The sequence below is a fragment of the Festucalex cinctus genome, chromosome 11 (genome assembly GCF_051991245.1).
Source record: "Festucalex cinctus isolate MCC-2025b chromosome 11, RoL_Fcin_1.0, whole genome shotgun sequence".
Taxonomy (NCBI): domain Eukaryota; kingdom Metazoa; phylum Chordata; class Actinopteri; order Syngnathiformes; family Syngnathidae; genus Festucalex; species Festucalex cinctus.
This window is the reverse complement of record NC_135421.1, coordinates 4,123,419-4,136,862: the sequence shown is the minus strand read 5'-3', so window position 1 is coordinate 4,136,862 and position 13,444 is coordinate 4,123,419. Positions and strand designations below refer to the sequence as shown.

Here is a 13,444-nt window from a genome sequence, read left to right as displayed (position 1 = left end):
TTTTGTTTTATTTATTTTTGATAGCCTCTATGGACAATAAAAGCAACATCATGCAATGAGTACGAGCGATGTTGGGTATATATACATTTCCAAAAAATAAAAAAAGACGCTGATTTTTGCAGATCTTAACAATCAGCAAAACCCATTGAGCTTGACACACACATCACACCTGGCAAAAAAAAAAATCCACATGTAAAGGTTTATCATGCCATGTTCAAAGAAATTTTGCTCCTAATGTGCCAGTACCCCAACGTGCGAGTACCCCAACGTGCAAGTACCCCAACGTGCAAGTACCCCAACGTGGCCCGAGCTGCGAGGGCCCTTTATAGCTGCTCGCAGCTCTAGTTAGGGCCCGAGCAGCGACCGCTGCGAGGTCCCTATTGTTTTTGTAAAAATTATTATTATTAGGGCCCGAGCAGCGGCGGCACTGGCGGCGGAGCCGCTGCGAGGCCCTATTGTTTTTGTAGGAATTCTTCTTATTCTTCTTCTTCTTCTTCTCCGCAAACAATCGCATTTTTGAGACACTAAACGTGAACGAAAACTCACCAAACTTTACACGCACATCAGGCCTGGCGAAAAATTTGATATTTTAAAGTCGCCATACATGATAACAGAAAAATGGCTCTGTAGCGCCACCTACATAGGTTGAACGGATCCCTGTCCCGCTACGATTGTCCTACGGCTACGAAAATTGTGTGGCACCTGTAGCACATCCAGATGAACAAAAACCTCTTTGATAGTTGTACCCTAAAATAGACAGGAAGTGAGGTATGATCATTTGAATGTCCAATTTTGGCCTATTTTTGCACATTTACAGGGGTCATACTTTTGCCCACTTCTCCTACACGGTTAACCCGATTGAGTTCAAACTTGGGATGTACCATCTCAACACCTGGGACAACATCATGGTAAAAAATCTAAAGTTTTTGACATACTATATGACGGCGGCGGGGCATCAAATTTAGAGTTTCAAAATTCTTACTTAACGTAGTATTGCCGGTTGTACGTTTAACCTAGAGCTACGAAAATTGTTACACATATGTAACAGACTATGATCTACAAAAAAGTCTGTTGGTGCCATATGCTAAACCCAACAGGAAGTCCGCCAGAGGCGGGGCACCAAATTTTGCGTTTCAAAATTCTTACTTAAAGAAGCATTCCCGGCTGTACGTTTCACCTAGAGTTACCAAAATTTGAAGACATATGTAACAGCCCTCAAGGTACAAAAAACTCTTTTTGAACCATGTGCTAAACCTAACAGAAAGTCCACCATTTTGATTTACTTTGGAACATGTTGCCATTTTTTTGGCCATTTCATAGGGGTCTTATTTTAACAAACTCCTCCTACAGAGTTTATCCCATCATCTTCAAACTTGGTGTGATTCATCTTAAGATGTTGAAGATGAAAAGTTATTGAAAGCTTTTTATTTCGTCGCACGCTGTTGCCGTGGCATGCACTTGTTTGCAAAGGAAAAAAATTCTTCTTAATGAAGAATTCCCAGTTGTACGAAGCAGCTAGAGCTACAAAAATTTGTAGACATATGTAACAGCCCACAATAGGCGCTTTCACACCGCAGGAACTTATGATGGAACTTCCATATGTTCCGGGGGAGTTTGTCCAAAGTTTGCGTTCACACACAAAACCAGTTCCGGGTCTGGGGGGGTCGGAACGGTACTACCTAAATTCCTAGGCATGAGGAGGGTATTTGGGTGTACCCTGAACGACACAAGGTGGGGGCGTGTTGTCTAGTGTGTTATGATTGGTTGACTGGATGAGGAGGTGTGTCGTTTTGGTTAGATGTTTTTTTTTTTTTCCCGCGGTAAAGCCGCCATTTCTTCTTTACTATACTCTATCGGGCGCTACGACTTTTTCTTCAAACATTTCGGCAATGGAAGGATTAAAAAACCGAGAGGTGGACGGACGAGGAAGTACAGGCTCTCCTGAGCAAACATGGGACGAGGAGACCCAACGGCACTTCGAAAGTCCAACAAGAAACGATAATAACCGCGAAGCTAGCAGAGTTAACATTACACACACAAAAGCAGGTGAGGGAAAAACTAAAGAAATTCCAACAGGACTAAAGGAAACTCAAGGACCACAACAACCACAGTGGAAATGACCGCAAAATTAATAAATGTATGAAAGACTGGATGACATTCTCGGCCACCGGATGGGTTGTACCACCAATAGTACAAAGGAGGACTCTGCAATCACCATGCTGGAAGCAATGTGCAAGGACACGGCAGTGTGCGAGGATTCATTGCCAACAGCCTTGCTAACACACGAAGGTAAGACAGAATTGCCTCATGCACATCTTTGTATATATATTTATTTAGGTTGATGCTTGGTCGCAACGTGGCTTTTACACCGCGCTAGCATTAAACTGTTAGCGTAGCATGTTTGCTTAAGCTTGGCAAAGTCACGCATCCAGGGCAACTCCGAGCCCATGTAATGTGAAATCATTCCTAAATCAATTAACCTAGTAAACGAAAAGTATTGTAGGCAGCTAACGGCGAAATAGCCCTGCTTTCAGTGACGAAATTGAAAAGCTTCGTGAAAAGGACGTGTGGAAGCTAGGCATACTATTCACTGTTAAAAGCAAAACAACCACTTCGTTTTGTTTTTTGTTTTTTTTCCTTAATACAAAGCTCTGCATTCAACGTAACTTACCCCGGGTTTTCACCGGATGCGGTTGCGGTGCGGTTGCGGTGCGGTGCGTCTTGACTGCGTGCTCCGGACGGGTCAATTTTTTTGTCAATCCACACCGGCTCCGCACAGCTGCGGTCCGGCATCTCCGTCGCCGCCCACTTCCCAACGTGTCTCGCGGGACCGCGCGCGCGCGATCATGTGGCATTTCACAACGACAAACATACAGAAAGTCTGTGCTCAACAGAGAAGCAGAAAGAGAGGTGGACTTCTTTTGATTTAACCTTTTCTTCTTCTTCTGCTATGAGATTCCATGCAGCATCCTTTTTTTGGTTGTCCTTATAAAGTATATTAATAACGAGAGTCGGGTCAGTGCGGGTCCACTCTTTATTTCTGTCTTCCGCGTCCGGCTGCCGCTCAGTACGGCAAGCGAGACGGGCACAACAAGCAATCGCGAACATCAAACTCACAATACATTACAGTCCTTATAAAAAGGATGTGCCGTGTCATATATTATTTTGTGGTTTTCCACCTCCAATATAAACCTCTCCTCGTCCATGTTCGCTGGTGTCTAAACCGTGAATGAGCACATGGCCCGGCGACGCCCACGTCACGTTTTGCTGAAAAACTTGCGAAATAGGAGCTGGCGAGTGTTTTATTCTGAAAGGTAACCGGAAATTTATTTTGAAACTGCCTCGGTCTTCCTGTCCCGCTCGATGTGTTTTGTGCTAGCTTGCCATTTGCCGGAGGCCTACCGCTGCGGCGTCCTGCAAAAATAGAAAATAGGTCTATCCTTGCGGAAGGCTTGCGGCACGCCGCAGGCCTTCCGCAGTCGACACGCAACGCACCCGCAAGCGGTGTAAACTGCACCATTCGAATGAATGGAATCTAATTGCTTGCGTCGCCGGACCGCACCGCAACCGCACCGCAACCGCAACCGGTGAAAACCCGGGGTAAAACGTTTTAACTTGTTAGCCTCATCACCTAACAACTCATAAAAAAAACAAAAAAACAAAAAAAACAACAACTCGTAAACAGTTCTAGGGAAACTGAAACGTAAGAAAAATAATGTTATGTACCGTGACTTACAGCTGGACCTTCTCTGTGCTCTCCTTTACGTTATGATGCCTCCCTGAACAGTCCTGGTATGTTTCATTTCATTTTATATAACTTCAAAAGCTTCATTTAAAACTTTTAAAGCAACACCCCACTCACAATTAATTTTGCTTCGTTGAATAAGGCAGTGTGTTTGTTTATTGGACATTATAAACAAATGAGTAGCAGTTAACATTTTAAAAGAAAGAAGAAACTTATTGCAATCATTCATAATAGTTTACATGTTCAAAGGAGTAGAAAGAAGTTAAAAACTTGTCTAGTCCTACCCATTCTTTATATCTACTGACTCATTTCATAAAAAAAAAAAAAAAAAGTACATTACTGGAATGTATTAATTTACTACACATTTTCTTTTACTGGAATGTACTAAAAGAAAATGTGTAATCCTGCTTGTGTAAACAATTGCACCTTAACACATGCGTGCATTTGTCATTAACGTATGTACATGAAATTCATAGGCATACACAATAATAAATCCTCATACTCACATATACAATTTTCATTTCACTCATAATGGTGCATTGAGAAAGGGGGGAAAAAAAAAAGTTACATTCCTGCAATTTTACTAGTGTGTATTGCCTAAAAAAGCTTCAAGTGCATGCCGCCATATTTGGCAATGTAGTGTGGCATATTCTGTTCTGTAACTATGAAAAATGAAAGTACATTAACGTGAGTGCCGTGTTTTACCCCTACCTAAATCATTGTACTGTACTCTTACTCATTGCACGAATCTGTTGAAACCGTTTAAGTCGATGCGTTAGGAAGGTACAAGCGAGGATGGTCCGTCCACAAGCAGAAACTGCGCCACTCGAACAGAGTTTCCTGCCCCTTTGTCAAGTTCCAATAAGTTCAAAGTCATGTAGCTGGAAGCTCATCAAAAGTATTTACTGTCACTCATTGTACATTTACATCCCTATAGGTTAGCGGACACGGGACCGAGACCACCTATTTTTGGAATACCTGCACCAATTTGATGAAAAGAAGGGGGAGTCCACGAGTGCAATGTACTTAGAAGAAATGCAGTTGCACAAGGAGGACCTTGAACTCAGACGCGAGCAGCACAAGGAGGAAGTTGACCTCAGAAGCGAGGAGCGCAAGGAAGATCAACACGTGGCACATGATCTGGTTGAACAAAGGCACGACAGAGAGTTCCAAATGGGCTTCCTGGCAGTCCAAAACAGACTTGTGGACACAAATAAGCCAAATGCATAAGTAATAAATGCTTTTGTTTTCATATCACTTTTGTGGTTCTGTTTTTTTTTCCACACGAATAAAAACTTATGCTCAATGAATTCTTTTTAATGTTTTTATTTTTGACAAACAGTAATGCAAACATAATTACAGCGTCCCACCATTCAGAGGTTCTGATGTTCTTCCACTCCCTGCGCGGAACACACCCAGATTGGTAGAAGTGGCAAATCTGAAACAGAAACACAACAAATTGATAAATGTTAATATCTACATTAATTACTTTTGTGCAACAGCCTTGTGATTTACATGACAGAATACATTAAAATAGCAGAATATGCACCAATTTATGGCCCTATGATAAACCACTGGCTTGAGGTGGCAATCTGACACTTCCAAAATCAGCACTTTTCCCAAAATCCCGGCACCTTTGTTCTTTTTTTTTTTTTTTTTTTTTTTTGTTTTTTTAAAAGAGCTCAGAATTGTTCATTCGGTAGTCTTACCGATTGTCATCATTGCTCTTTTTTTTTTCTTTTTTTTGTGTGTATGTGTGCGTGCGTTTGCGTGCGTGCGTTTGCGTGTGTGCGTTTGCGTGCGTTTGCGTGTGTGCGTTTGCGTGCGTTTGCGTGCGTGCGCGTGCGTGTGCGTGCGTGCAAATACGTATAAATTTATACTCATTCATTCACCTAAAACCTTATAAATATCCCATTACCCTTCGCCTTAACCAGGTACTTCAGAATCTTGCCAGAGTCGTGAGATTTAAATGGTCAGGAGACCAGAGAAAAGGTCAGAAAAAAAAAGAAATAAAGAGAAAAGAAAGGTAAATCAAAGTGAAATCCAGCACCGACCAAACACTTCCTGCCTTCCCCATGATTACAAAATCAAAGTCTTACGCCAACCCCGGAAGCCTCTAAATTCCAGCAAATTTAGCGAGATCTCAAGAGCCCAGAGGAAAAACTAAAGAGAGGAAGGAGGGAAGGATCGATAAGGCAGAGTGAGATCCATAGAAGCCAGTACATTTCCTTTCCTTTTATTATTTTTTTGAACATATAAACAAATGAACAGCAGAGATAAAACAAAAAACAACAACAATCAAAATAGAAGAAAATCCCAATAACATAATCATTCAATTAATCATAACTTACATGTTCAAAAGGGAGTAGGAAGAAGTTAAAAACTTATCTAGTCCTACCCCTTTTACTAAATATATTTAAACTTATTTCATTATTAATACAATTTTCATTTACTGATTATTAAAAATAATAATAATAAAATAATAAATGATATATATAACCCAAGTTATATATATATACACAAGTGCACTTAACCTATTCACATTTACCAAAAACATATATACATAAATTTACTAAACATATACCATAATACCTATCTAGATCACTTACACATACTCACATGTACATTTTTCATATACTGGCTTGACATAGATAATTTTTTTGAATTTTACTTTTAAACATTTTTTTAAACTCCAGCATTGAATCACAATTTTGCAGAGCAATTTCCAATTGATTCCACAGATCAACACCTTTTACAGATACACACCTTTGCTTAATATTTGTTCTTGTTTTGGGTTTTTTGTACACACTTGTACCCCTTATATCATAAGGACTGTGTCTAATTTCAAATAACTTCTGAGTACTGTGGCAGAGTAAATTGTTATAAACTTTATACATTATTTGTGCTATTTTAAAATCCACCAAGTCATAAAATTTCATTGCATTTAATTTAATAAATAGTGGATGTGTTGACTCTGTATACTTTGATCCATTAATAATTCTTATAGCTTTCTTTTGCAATTTGAAAACGGTGTTAGTATTTGTTTTATATGCCATCCCCCATAATTCCACACAATAGGTCAAATATGGTAATAATAATGAACTATATAATATATATAATGATTTCATGTTTAAAACATCCTTACTTTTATAGAGTATCCCTATGATTTTTGACATTTTCCTTTTAACAGTTTCTATGTGTGGCTTCCAACATAATTTATCATCGATAATAATTCCAAGGAATTTATTTTCATTCACCCTTTCTATTTCAATTGAATTCACCATAATTTTGACTTGATGAGTGATTTGTCTCGTGCCAAAAACTATGAACTTGGTTTTATTTAAATTCAATGATAATTTATTTACATCAAACCATTTTTTTAATATATTCAATTCATACTCCACAGTAGTCAGAAGCTGCTTCAGGTTTTCTCCTGAACAATAGAAAGTTGTATCATCAGCAAATAAAACACTTTTCAATGTTTTTGAGACACAGCAAATATCGTTTATATACAGTATAAATAATTTAGGGCCGAGCACAGACCCTTGGGGAACTCCATGAGTGATCTTCATGTGTTCTGATTGTACATTATTAAACTGCACATACTGATATCTATTTTCCAAATAACTTTTCATCCACTTATAAGCTAAACCTCTTATTCCATATTTCTTTAATTTATTCATTAATATAGAATGATCTATAGTATCAAAAGCTTTTTTTAAATCCATAAAAATCCCAACAGTAAATTTTTTATTATCTATTTCGGTAGATATTGCTTCTACAAGCTCCATGACTGCCATTGAGGTGGTCCGTTTTTCTCTAAACCCATATTGGGTTTCACTTAAGAGCTTATGTTTCTCAATAAAATTATCCAATCTATATGAAAATAATTTTTCTAGAATTTTTGAGAACTGTGGCAACAATGATATTGGTCTGTAGTTATTAAACGTGTGTCTTTCTCCACTTTTATGAACAGGAATGACTTTGGCTATCTTCATTTTTGATGGAAATATACCAGTTTTAAATGATAAATTACAAATATATGTAAAAGGTTTTACAATATATTCTATAATACTTTTTACTAATGTCATATCAATGTTAAGACAGTCAGTAGACTTTTTATTTTTTAATGTTTTCACAACATTTAATACTTCTATATCATTCACATCATTAAGAAACATTGTGGATGAATTATTTACAATGTTCTTATCTATTTCACGTTTGTTTCTTGGCTCTGGGATTTTGTTTGCCAAGTTGCTGCCCACGTTAACTAAATATTCATTAAAATTATTAGCTATGTCAGAAATTTCATCAATTACCATATCGTTATCTTTTATAAAATATTGTGGAAAATTTGTTTTTTTAGAACTTTTTTTAATTACATGATTTAGTGTTTTCCATATTTCTTGTGTATTGCTTTTATTCTGTTCTAATAATTCATAGTAATAATCTTTCTTTCTTATTCGAATAATATTTGCTAATTTATTTTTATAGATCTTGTACTTTGTTTCAGCTTCCACAGTTCTCAATTTAATAAATCTTTTATATAAATTATTTTTCTTTTTACATGCATTCTGTATCCCCTTTGTCATCCATGTCTTATTTGGACCTTTATACTTTCTTGTAATCTTAATTAATGGACAATGTTTATTATATAGAGAAATAATGGTTGACTGAAATTCACTATATGCAATATCAGGATCGTTATTTGAATAAACCTCAGACCAGTTGTGTTTCTCTAAATCCAACTTAAAGGCAGCCATGGAGCGTGTTGTTCTTGCTCTAGTTTCAAATGTGTAAGTAATCGGCTTCATTTTTTTATCAAAATAATCATAAAAAATTGCAAAAATCGGGAGGTGATCACTTATATCATTAATAAGGAGTCCACTTTCTATTTTAAGGTCAATTTTATTTGTGAATATATTATCAATTAGTGTAGCTGTATCGATTGTTATTCTACTAGGTTTTATAATAACAGGAAATAGACTATTACTATACATCATATTTATAAAATCAGTTGTTTTCTGATGTCCATTAGGATTTAATAAATCAATGTTAAAATCACCACACAATATTCGCAATTTTTTATCATTTGTATAACTAAGGATATCTGTTAACTTATCGTTAAATGTATCAAGACATGATCCTGGTGTCCTATATATACAACTTATAATTACGTTTGACATATTTTTTATATGAACTTCAATAGTTACACATTCCATTACATTATCCACAGTAGTAGTTAGATGTTCAATTTTACTACATTTGAAAACCTTATCAACATATATTGCAACTCCTCCTCCCCTTCTGTTTTCCCTATTCATTGTAAACAATTCATATCCTTCCATTTCTATATCGCTTATTTTCTCATTATCAAGCCATGTCTCTGATATGGCTATAATTTGGAATTTATTTATTTTACTCAAGCATTTTTTAATTTCTGTAAAGTTTTTATATAGACTTCTACTATTAAAATGTATGATTGAGAATGCACGAAAATCCTTACTTACATTTGCATTGAATTGCTCATTAGTGTGGTACTCGCAGGCAAGGTCATAGTTGTTACTACATAAAAATTTATCTGGGTCAATGCCATTTTCTGGATCAGATGTCTTATGTTCCGTATAATCAAATATTTGTAATTTTTTTGTGTTTGGGTATAGATTTTCCATTCTAGTATTTGTCAACTTTTCGTCATCAAGTGTACTGTGTCTTCCTTCATTTTATTGATGAGTTGTGTTGGTGCAAGTGTCTGGGTGTGCTTGTACGGGGATGAATTATAAGCTTGTCGTATTTTAGGTAGGCAATCTCTCCTCTTTCCCGTGCTGCTTTCATTTCTGGTATAAGTTCTTTCCGTTTTTTTCGAACAATATCAGTAAAATCCTCATTTATGTATATGTTTGTGCCCTTAAGATGTTTTGTTTTTTGTAGAATTTTTGTTTTATCTTTGTATTTTTCAAATTTAACTGTAATTGTCCTGGGTCTGGTCCTCCCAGTTTCCCGTTTGCCAGTCCGATACACACGCTCCAATTCTATCTTCTCCTGAAATTGTAATTTGTCTCTGAATAGTTTCATTACTTTATCTTCGGTGTCAGTCCATGTTTCTCCTGGTGATTCTTCAATTCCATCAATAATCAGATTGTTTCTTTTACACTGTCCTTCTAAATATTCCATTTTATCATTTAAAATAATTAAACTGTCACATATTTTGTACATTTCAGTTTGCATGGTTTTACCGTTTTCAATGTGATTAATTTGAGTTGTTTTAAGCTCATCCACCTCCTTTTGCGTATATTGCAGACTCCCCTTCACTTCTTGTAGTTCTCTGGTGATATTGTCAATGCGTGCATTAGTTGAATCCAGTATTATTTTAACAAATCCTTTAAATTGTTCCTGTTGTTGATTTAGGAGTGTATTGAAAAGTTCGTTTTGTTGTTGTAGCATTTTGTTTACCTGTGTGAGCGTTAAGTAGTCCTCCTCCGGTTTTGAGTCCTGTTTCTGTTTTGGTGGCATGTTGTTGTCCGAAGTATCCTGAGATTGAGGGGTCCCCCTCCTTCTCTTCCCCCTCGCCGTACTGCAGTCACGTGTAAATGGCGAAAAACAACGATGCAGGCAATCCAATCCATCAAAGTGAAGTCCAGCACCAACAAGACCCCTCCTGCGTGGTTACAAAACCAGAGTCTTATGCCAACCCCAGAAACCTCATACTTCTAATAAATTAAGATCTCAAGTGACCAGAGGAAAAACTAAAGAGAGGAAGGAGGGAAGGATAGATAAAGCAAAGTGAGAACCACAGACACCAGCACCAACTGATTCAAGGGGCTGTGGGAGGGAGAGGGTACTTCTGTTGAGTTTCAGTAGATGCTGGTGCGACGGATCTGGCATGCATAAGGACCACCACCAAAGAAAGAAGCCGTCAACCGCGGTCCAGCAAAGCGAGCACTCCCCCCCCCCCCGGAATCCCCAGGCCGCGGCAGCACCAAGGCCACCCCCAAGCCACCCGAGCGGACACCGGTCGGCGAGCCGACCCAGACACACGGAACACCCCCGCCCCAGCCCCGGCCCACACCCCCGAGCCCAAGGCCGCAGAACGAGGCCCAGCGGGCCCCCACAGCGCCCCACCGGTCCCCAGCCCCCATCCCCCCACGACCCCCCCACACCCCACCCAAACCCGCCATCCACCACGACCCAGGCCCCACCACCCCCGACCCCCAAACCCCCGAACACACCCCGACCCCCAGCACCCAACCCCCCACCCACCCATACCTCCACCCCCCCCAAGCAGAGGGAAAAAATTTCCCCTACTCAGACACACCCGTATCCCCCCCAAAAAAATGAATATGTATATGTGTGGTGCATTAAAAAAGGGAATGGAGGGACAAAGTGGTGGGGCAGGGACACAAATGGGGGGGACCACAGCGCTGCCAGGCACTGCAGTCCATCCCCTCTGATGGCTCCCCGCCCCAACTCACCCCTCCCCTTGGACGTGAGGTGCATTAAAATTGGAGGGGAGTTGAAGGGTGAAGACGGTGTTTCCACCCTTCCCCACCCCACCAAGAAATGTGTTGTGTGCCCTATGTGTATATTTACAAAGTGTATAGTGCAAGCTAGTGAAGTGAGTAAGAGGAGCGACCAGCGGGGCCTCACCCAACCCGGCGGGTGTAGGTGGCACGCCCGCCCCCCAGCACCCCCACCCCCACCCGCCCCCCACCTCATCCACCCGGCACCACAATGGGCGGACAGCCAGCGCAGCAGGGCTACCGGACAGCCCACCGGCCACCGGAGCCCGCCCGGGGCGCCAGGAGTTATACCGGAGTGGGGCAGGCCCCAAACCCTCGCCCGGCCCCCGGAGCCCGACGCCCGGGCCGGGGAGGGAGCCCCAGGCCCAGGGAGCACCTTTGTTCTAACATTCGTGCATCGTCAAAGAAAGCAAGCCATTTCAACACTTTGGATCGGTCAATCATGTGTTTAACAGAAAAAAAACAAAAAAAAAACATGCGGACAGACTAACCCCGGGTTTTCACTGGATGCGGTTGCGGTGCGGTTGCGGTGCGGTGCGTCTTGACTGCGTGCTCCGGACGGGTCAATTTTTTTGTCAATCCACACCGGCTCCGCACAGCTGCGGTCCGGCAGCTCCGTCGCCGCCCACTTCCCAACGTGTCTCGCGGGACCGCGCGCGCGCGCGCGATCATGTGGCATTTCACAACGACAAACATACAGAAAGTCTGCTCAACAGAGAAGCAGAAAGATATGAGATTCCATGCAGCATCCTTTTTTTGGTGTTCCTTGTAAAGTATATTAATAACGAGAGTCGGGTCAGTGCGGGTCCACTCTTTATTTCTGTCTTCCCCGTCCGGCTGCCGCTCAGTACGGCAAGCGAGACGGGCACAACAAGCAATCGCGAACATCAAACTCACAATACATTACAGTCCTTATAAAAAGGATGTGCCGTGTCATATATTATTTTGTGGTTTTCCACCTCCAATATAAACCTCTCCTCGTCCATGTTCGCTGGTGTCTAAACCGTGAATGAGCACATGGCCCGGCGACGCCCACGTCACGTTTTGCTGAAAAACTGGCGAAATAGGAGCTGGCGAGTGTTTTATTCTGAAAGGTAACCGGAAATTTATTTTGAAACTGCCTCGGTCTTCCTGTCCCGCTCGATGTGTTTTGTGCTAGCTTGCCATTTGCCGGAGGCCTACCGCTGCGGCGTCCGGCAAAAATAGAAAATAGGTCTATCCTTGCGGAAGGCTTGCTGCACGCCGCAGGCCTTCCGCAGTCGACACGCAACGCACCCGCAAGCGGTGTAAACTGCACCATTCGAATGAATGGAATCTAATTGCTTGCGTCGCCGGACCGCACCGCAACCGCACCGCAACCGCAACCGGTGAAAACCCGGGGTAACAATAAATCCAGGTCCAACGGTATTATGAAATACGCAGCGTACATGTAGCGTGAACAGCAACTCGCCATCAAGCCCTATTTTGCCGTGAATTGCACGAGAACTAGGCAGGAAACACCAGTTTCCAGCGATTGCCCTTTTCATGGCAGAAAGTACGACAAAATATCCACAAACGACCGACGCGCGGGGACACACGCAAGTAGACGTGCAACTGAACGCGCCAGTCATACGTTGTGTTTAAGGCACTAATACACTCTGTAACTTCATTTTTTTTTCGTGTTCTCCACCTTGCAAGGGGAGCTCCGTTACATGTTACAGCTTAATTCCGATGTGAAATAAATTTCGTATAATTGTGTGTTTAAACCTTACCAGTGCACGTCTTCGTGCTTGCAGGTTTGACTGTCTTTCCAAGTGAGCAAGTCCTGCCCATTTCTCATCTTGATGTGGTAATACGGCGGGTCCCAATGGTTCTCATCAACCTTTCCCGTGAAGTTCTAATTGCTGCAAACACAACTCTGTACAACATGACAAGGAAAACGAAAAGATGATATGCCTTGTATCATAACAAATGGCGATGGGTCAAAGGTCGCGTTTTTCAACGTCACACTGGTTGTTTGTCATTCAGTTTTACCGGTACCGCCACTTGCTGGACAGGCGGGGTAGTGCTGTTTTTTTTTCCTCCCCTGACATACGTCATCAGTCTCATTTGAATAAACTACCCTGCCTGCTTTCATGCCGTGTGAACGCAAACTCGTGGGCCGCTCACAAGTTCTTCGGACCCGGAACTGACTCTACCA

The 13,444-nt window shown here is 41.0% G+C and overlaps 1 protein-coding gene and 1 long non-coding RNA gene across 5 annotated transcripts in view; both read left to right on the top strand.

Moving 5' to 3' along the window:
- LOC144030571 (homeobox protein PKNOX1-like) overlaps positions 1 to 13,444 on the top strand; it is a 248,430-nt gene that overhangs the window by 181,492 nt on the left and 53,494 nt on the right. The gene's annotated exons all lie outside the window — the stretch shown is intronic.
- LOC144030721 (uncharacterized) lies at positions 1,602 to 5,257 on the top strand. The gene is made up of 3 exons (XR_013287336.1): positions 1,602 to 2,289; positions 3,739 to 3,792; positions 4,683 to 5,257. It is a non-coding gene; the product is annotated as an uncharacterized LOC144030721 (long non-coding RNA).